Source organism: Papilio polytes, unplaced genomic scaffold (assembly GCF_000836215.1).
Source record: "Papilio polytes unplaced genomic scaffold, Ppol_1.0 DF823923.1, whole genome shotgun sequence".
NCBI lineage: Eukaryota > Metazoa > Arthropoda > Insecta > Lepidoptera > Papilionidae > Papilio > Papilio polytes.
The window spans coordinates 3,328,963-3,336,181 of NW_013525281.1; the positions used below are offsets into that span (position 1 = coordinate 3,328,963).

Here is a 7,219-nt window from a genome sequence, read left to right on the forward strand (position 1 = left end):
TAGTACCGTTACTTCAAAGGTGTAAATACATTATTCAACATTTGAAATGCAAGGATAGGCACGAAGTTAATTAATGTCGGAAAATGCCTCGTGAAATGCGGTGACAGAATTAAGGTACGCGAGTGCACTTGTCGCTCACATTGCTTTATAAATTCTGCCACTCAAAGGTCGCTGACGTTTCAGCTTTTAATATTCTGAATATACGCCATCTGACAGACATCTGTACTACGATATGTTTCTATTCCTTTATATTGTGCGACTTGGCCTTTTGGATTTGAGGCCGCTACTAGCTAGCACGTGCCAGCTACATGCGGTGGTAACGTTAGCTTTTATGCCAGATTACACGGAACTTGTAGACTGTTTACTGACCTTTTATAAGAAAAGGAGGCAAAAGATCGAAGATCAACGCCGACTTTAGGCTCGCTTCTTGAAGGTCCCTAAGTTGTACTGCTTAGGTAATGCCACCAAGGGCAGACCGTTATTTCGACTGCCAGCCATCGAGATGGTGTGGATAGAACCAATGGAATTGAACGCATTGTGCCATGTACTACCCAACTTTACTGGCATGGGTATTTGCGCCTCAATGACGAAATCTCGATGGGTCCGACGTAACATATCGTATGTTTGAAACGCACGTGATATGACCCCGAGGTTGCGCGGTCCGCACGCGCCGTTTTTAGATCTATTTTTACAGATTTTTTTATAAAAAATATTAGTTTTTTTGACGTCTTGGTACTTTACTTTTATACTACTAATACATTATAGTAAAATTTTATTATTCATTGTCCTTATTACAAACAACATCTCGTTAAGTGTCTTTTTCTTGAATTTCAAAATCTTTGCTAATAATTTAAATGTTAATACGATTGTTTAAGTCGCTTAAACATAACCATGAGATAGAGAAAACTTTCAAATTTATAAAAGCACCAGAACTTTTAAGATCATCTTAAAAAAAACAAGATGTAAATCGCAAAATGTGGCTTACGTAGGAAGCGTCATTTCATTTAATCGCTTAAAATATTCTTAAATCTGATACAGTCTGCATCGTGAGCAGTGAAAACAAGGGATATATCTCTATTTGATCAAATATTAAAGTCGACGACATCCGGCGGCTGACGTTTTTCTTTGCTATTCACAGCGCGAACAATGAAAATTTGATGTGACGAAGGCTTTCATCAATGTCAACTATGATTTTTCTGTTTTTATTATAATCTTTACGATTTAAAAAGTATACTCAGTCAAAAAGTAATCAACACTTATAGTGCAAATGTTTAAATATTAAGTCGGGTATTAAATATTTTACAATAACTTTCGCCTGCGACTCCTTCCGAATGGAGTTACAAAAAAAAACAAAAAGTAAGTAGCCTATGTGTTCCTTGAGACTATTCTCTACATCTATACCAAATTTCATCGAAATCCTTTCAGCCGTTTAGACTACAAAATCTAATAAACATCCATCCATCTAAACTTTCGCATTTATAATAATAGTATGATGATGTTGGGAAGTTATTTTGAAACCTAGTGAACATTACCTGACTTTTAGAAAAACTGGACGATGGTAGGTATACATACGGGAACTATTACCAAGTGTCTGCTGCCTTGAATTAATTTTGCTCTTTCTATTTTATTACTAACATTAATTAATTCACTGTACATAATCATACGACGAGAAAGTGGTCATAACAAACTTTTGTTCTCTACCAAGACCCCGATTTGGATGATAAATATTTTTAGTTCTGGCAAACGTAGGTTTGGGTCACCGAATGGGTTAATCTCTCCGCCGGCTGCACCTGACGTGCCAAATTACGACATTACCGTACTTATTGCCAGCCTCCGTGTAAAACGCTGGTAAAACAAGATTTGTTACGTCATTCTTCTAGACTATTTTGGAAGTTGAGTAGTGTTTTATTAGCGTTATTGCTAAAATGAAATATTTCGAATACCTTTTGTTATAACAATACTTTTGTTATAATTTACAGATTTGTTTTTATTTATTTCAATTATATTTAAAAAAATACTGTTAATCTTAATTCTGTATTAAATTAATAAAAAAAAGTCATCAAAAGATTAACATAAAAGTTAAAGAACCATATTGATCTATCTTATTTAGATAAAAAAGTTTACATAGTTTATTAAAATACTAAAGTGCAGCACTCAAAATCTTTAGGTGTAGAATTAATTTGAGAAATTCACACTAAAAGACTCCCTTCTTAAAACTAGACAGTGGTAGAATCTGTTTTAACATCTTCGCACGAATGGGTCGACACGCTCAGTGCAATACCACGACCACACAAGACAGACGTGAAGTAGAATTAATTCCGCGTTTCGTTTAAAGAGTGTGCGTACCGGATGCCCAATTTTAGTACAATACCTTTCACATCAATTTCTTGTTTCCCAACTTTTTATTGTAAAAAAATCTCTTAAGGAATACGACAGTGAGGCACTAAAGCACACAAAGCCAACTGACATAAATCCAAAAAGTCTTTTAAACACTCTTAAAACGTAACACAGAAATCCAAGTTGACACTGTAGCCGCGCCGCGCCGGACGCATACAAAATTCATTTGTGACAATATGGATGGCAGAGAAACTGCCCCGCAATACGGTCCACGTTAATTTTTAATCGTATTTAAATATATCTTCCTCTTACTGTGTGGACATTGTTGGGTAAATTTTGTTATTTTTATATACAGGACGAAAACCTGAATACCCTAGATGAGCGGGATAAGGACGGGAAGATAATGATACTCACGTTTTTCATGGGTTTCGTTAAACATTTTTCTAATAAAAACACATTTCTGTGTCTACGTTAATTTGTAATTATAGGAACTTCGACAGTCACATTTTACGTAAATCTATATATCTTTCCCGGTGCACGAAGTTGCGTAATTAGTGGTAGAATATGAAACAGTCTGTTTGTCTGAGGGGCTGGTTTTAGCCGAGATCAAACGGAAGTCCCCGCGGCGCTGTTACCAAATGAAAAGCATACGTTGTAAAATTAAATGAAACTGTTAAGTCGAGAAATTTTTATGAAAAAACATTGTCTAATTTAATGTTTTTTAAAATCCTTCGTAGATTTTATTTCTTATTAAATTTTTATGTTTCAATCCGGTTCTTTAAAAAAAAACAAAGAATGATACAGATTTTGTAATTGCCGCTTCGAAGTTGAAATCTTATTTTAATTTAGCGCCATCTGTTGAACGGGTCGACAACAATCTTAATATGTGAAAAACAAAAAAAAAACCGAAGACGTATTTGTTTACTTTAATATTATAAATCTAATCTCAGAATGAAGAAAAAATATGACTAGTAGAAAAATATATGTGGCAGCTTGTTAGAAGTAAGAGAAAGTAAGGTTCGTTTCTGTGCGCAACATAAATAGGTCGAGATCCGAGGTGAACGTTTGCGTATATTTGTTTCAAGAGAATAATTATGGAAATAAAAGCTTCTGAAGCTAAGTGGAGCAAAGAAATAAAAATAGTGTCACCGAAAAGAGGATAGGTTATTACTGACGATTTTTACTTGTCATGGTTTCATATTATGACCCCAATTATGTTATCAATGTTGTGATTCTTGTGATCTTGGGATATCTTATTCCTATTTAACATACATATCTGTAAAAGACGTATAGATCGAAAGATAACAAATTTCTTGGCCAAAAATACGACTATTTACCCTAAACGTGAATCTAAAGTTGCTTAGTTTAGACGCTAGAGGGCTTCAACTCTAAAATAACGGATAAAAATAACATTATTGACTAATGACAATGTAAATTATCTTTACATCTTCCTATCGAATATTGAAAAGAAACCTTTTTCCTTAATATTTTTTTTCAATTTGTTACATGTCTAACTTTATTTCTTACGGGGTTTGGCATATTGACCAAGATTTATTGCACTTTACAAGTCTCTGCTTATTGATGGATTTACCTTTTGACCTCGGATGTTTTATTTACTAAAGAAAAGCACATATTGTTAGTAATTTGTTTATAAATTGTAAATTCATTCTATTATAAAATAATTGAATTTCTCTTATGTTTTTCTTAACAACAGATTGTAAAACACAATTTAAATTAAAACCAACAGAGAAAGTAATTTCACAGTAAATAAGAAAAGATAAATAAAACATTCGGCTGAATTGATTCGCTTGATTCAATATCGTGTACTTCCTTATTACATTTTCACTTCAAAGGTGCTGTCATTTTAACATTCTGTGAAAATTGATAACTTTCCTTTGTATCAAATAGCCTATTTTTTGTGTTTTCGAAAATTCGGAATTTATCATCTAAAGTTACAGTATCTAAATATATAAAATGGAATAAACATTACTATATTTTTTCTTTGTGGATATCTACTCGTAAATCACTAGATAGACTTTGGTGACATTCTGGTAGGTTATTTCGAAGATCAGAAAAAGGTTGTATTACCACATTAAAGGGTAATACTAAAGCCTGCTACACACGCACAGTTATATCTAAACAGTCAGATAGTTCAGATAAATCTATCATGTGTAGGCAAAACTGGGCATGTTTAACTGGCTTTGTACGAGAGAAAAGAGATTAGAATCGGATCTGTTTTCCACGTGTCTCTTTTCGCCTGTGCGTATCTTATATTATATATCCTTTGCCACGAGGGTGAGTCTACGGTCGCTAGTGTTGTACATTGTAAGGAAGGTAACAGATGTAAGGAAAACAGAAATAAAGTGTTATTGAAGAACCTAATGAGGCAGTGTTGTACGGATGACGGCCTGGCGGCTGGTGGAATTGGTTAATCACTCCAAATTGTTTGCGGCAGCTGCAATTTACCGTCTGAATTACTAAATTACGTCGGTAATAGGCAATATAAGGTATCGCAGCCGGCACTAATTCACTTTAGCTTGTTACTTTTGTTTGTTAACGTGCGAAAGCTACTGAAGGTAGCTTTGAAAATGCTTTTTTGTAACGCAATAAGTACTTCTTGAGTTAAACTTGAAAATAAATATAGTTGTTAGTAATGAATTGTACTATTTTACATGATGAATAAAATGCAGAAGTATACATTTTCTGGATAATAAAGTTTGAATAGAAGGACACGCTATTTCAAATATGAAAAACCGTGAATTAACATAAATGTAAACGACTTCATAGATGTAGTTAGTGTGGAGTGTAAGGCAATTGGCTTCAGAATCAATATTACGTTACAGCAATACGAAAATCACTGACAAAGGTTATTAAAAAATAAACGTCCTCAAAACCTCTATAAGTAGCTCTAAAAATCACTGGCTTAGCGTAACTAATGCTAATTAAGCTAATGTGTGACATGGATGCTAAAAAGGAAAACTGTCGTAAATGAAAATACGTTTTTTTGGAGCGTGCGGCGCGATTCTTTTGTTATTCCTCTGATACATCTGGGGGTTTATCACGAATATTTGTGGGAAAATTTCGTAACAATTTGTATTAGATATGTAGAGTATCTCAAAAATCACATACAAATTTTGTAAATACGAAAACTATTCACACTTAAATAAAAGTTCAAAATAGTAAACGTAAAATGGCTTTAGCAATATTTCCTTTGGAGATAAATGTTCAGTTTGTGCGTCCCCATGTTCAAGTTTCATTGGGTCCAGTGCGGCGTTTGCCTCATTAATAACTACCCATAAATTACACCTCGCACAGAGCCAGCGTGTTTACCTACAAGCTATACATATATATTGAAGCTTACGTTTAGCGTTAACAATCTGCTATGTGAAATTCAAATTCTTAGCTTTATTATTGTACAAGCTGATCCCGTGGGATTTCCTTCGCATGGAATTATAAAAACTTTATTTTTTCAAAATTCTAATGCACAATTGACAACGAAAGCCTTTGAAATTGGAAAACAATTGCTGTTTCCATGGCAACCATGCGTCCTTGATGTTGTCACCGTGTAGTTTATAGTCCCTTTCCCGCACGAAGGTACTTTTCCAATTCATTTACCCCTTTTTAATAGGGTGAAAATATATAGCCAAAAGTGAATAATTACAAAAGCAATAATTATTGAATAAACAGTGGTTCTACCACTTTAACATCTTCACACGAATGGGACGGCTCGCCCGGTGAAATACTACGACCACGCAGAAGCTAGGCGTGGCGTGGGGGAAATTCCGCGTTTCGTCTGAAGAGCGTGGTACCGGAGGCCTAGTTTTAGTTTCTTTTTCTTCCCACCCTTTTTCTTATAAGAAAAGGATGGAGAGGGAACGTGGATTTTACGGTGCAGGAGACGCATAGTCTTCTCCTTCGTCGATTAAGAGTAGGCAACGCAACCGCTATTGTAGATATCTATGGGGAACGGTCGCTTCGCCATTTGAGCTGATTCAGGTAGCCGCTTGTTCGTTTGCCACCTTATGATATAAAAAAAAGCCGAGGATTCCAATCAAAACTATATGTTGATAGCTTTATCTAAATAACAATGTTTCTGCAATAAGACGAAGTTTTGATATGATGAAATTGAACTGAAGGTTTGAAGCAAACACTTTAATCTAAACTCAACCGTTTCAACCTGAATGTAGCGTGAAATGAAACAAAGCAAGCTTGCAGAAAATTCAATGTGACAAAATTTTAGTTTCCCCGTAAACTTGATTTAATTTCGCTGAGCGTTGAGTCGCGCTAGTATAAAGAAAATATTCAAATAAAATTACCGTTTCTCACTATTACAGTCAAATTTTAATTTTAATTCTGTTCTAATTTATTCTACCATTCGAGTTTCCACTTACAAAACTAACAAAACCATATTGTTATTTTACCAACTAGGAGGTTTATTTTTCATTGACATGTATAGTTTTCAGCTAAGAAATTAATCTTACTTCTTACTAATATTATAAACGTGACAGTTTGTATGAGTGTTTATTAGAGTTTGTAGCCTAAACGGTTAAACGGATCTCGATGAAATTAGGCACAGATGTCGAGGATAGTCTGGAGAACCACATAGGATACTTTGGTTTTATTAATTCCCTGCACATGGTATCATGGGCGAAAGCTAGTATTTGCGATTATTTTAATGAAGTATGTATTCGATGTGCCTTCTGCGGATAACTTTAGCTTATTGATGTAATAAAAACGCTTCGTTATTTTGTGTATTATACTATAGTGCGATATGTTTTTGGAGAATATACATAGCATTAGATGGTTTGAAATGTCGATATTGGTTGATAGAAATTGTTAGCAACATTTCACCGAAGTACGAGGCAGGTGAACGAAACTTCAT

The 7,219-nt window shown here is 34.3% G+C and overlaps 1 protein-coding gene across 1 annotated transcript in view; it reads left to right on the top strand.

Moving 5' to 3' along the window:
- The window catches only part of LOC106102100 (Down syndrome cell adhesion molecule-like protein Dscam2), a 108,837-nt gene that overhangs the window by 7,335 nt on the left and 94,283 nt on the right, over positions 1–7,219 (top strand). The gene's annotated exons all lie outside the window — the stretch shown is intronic.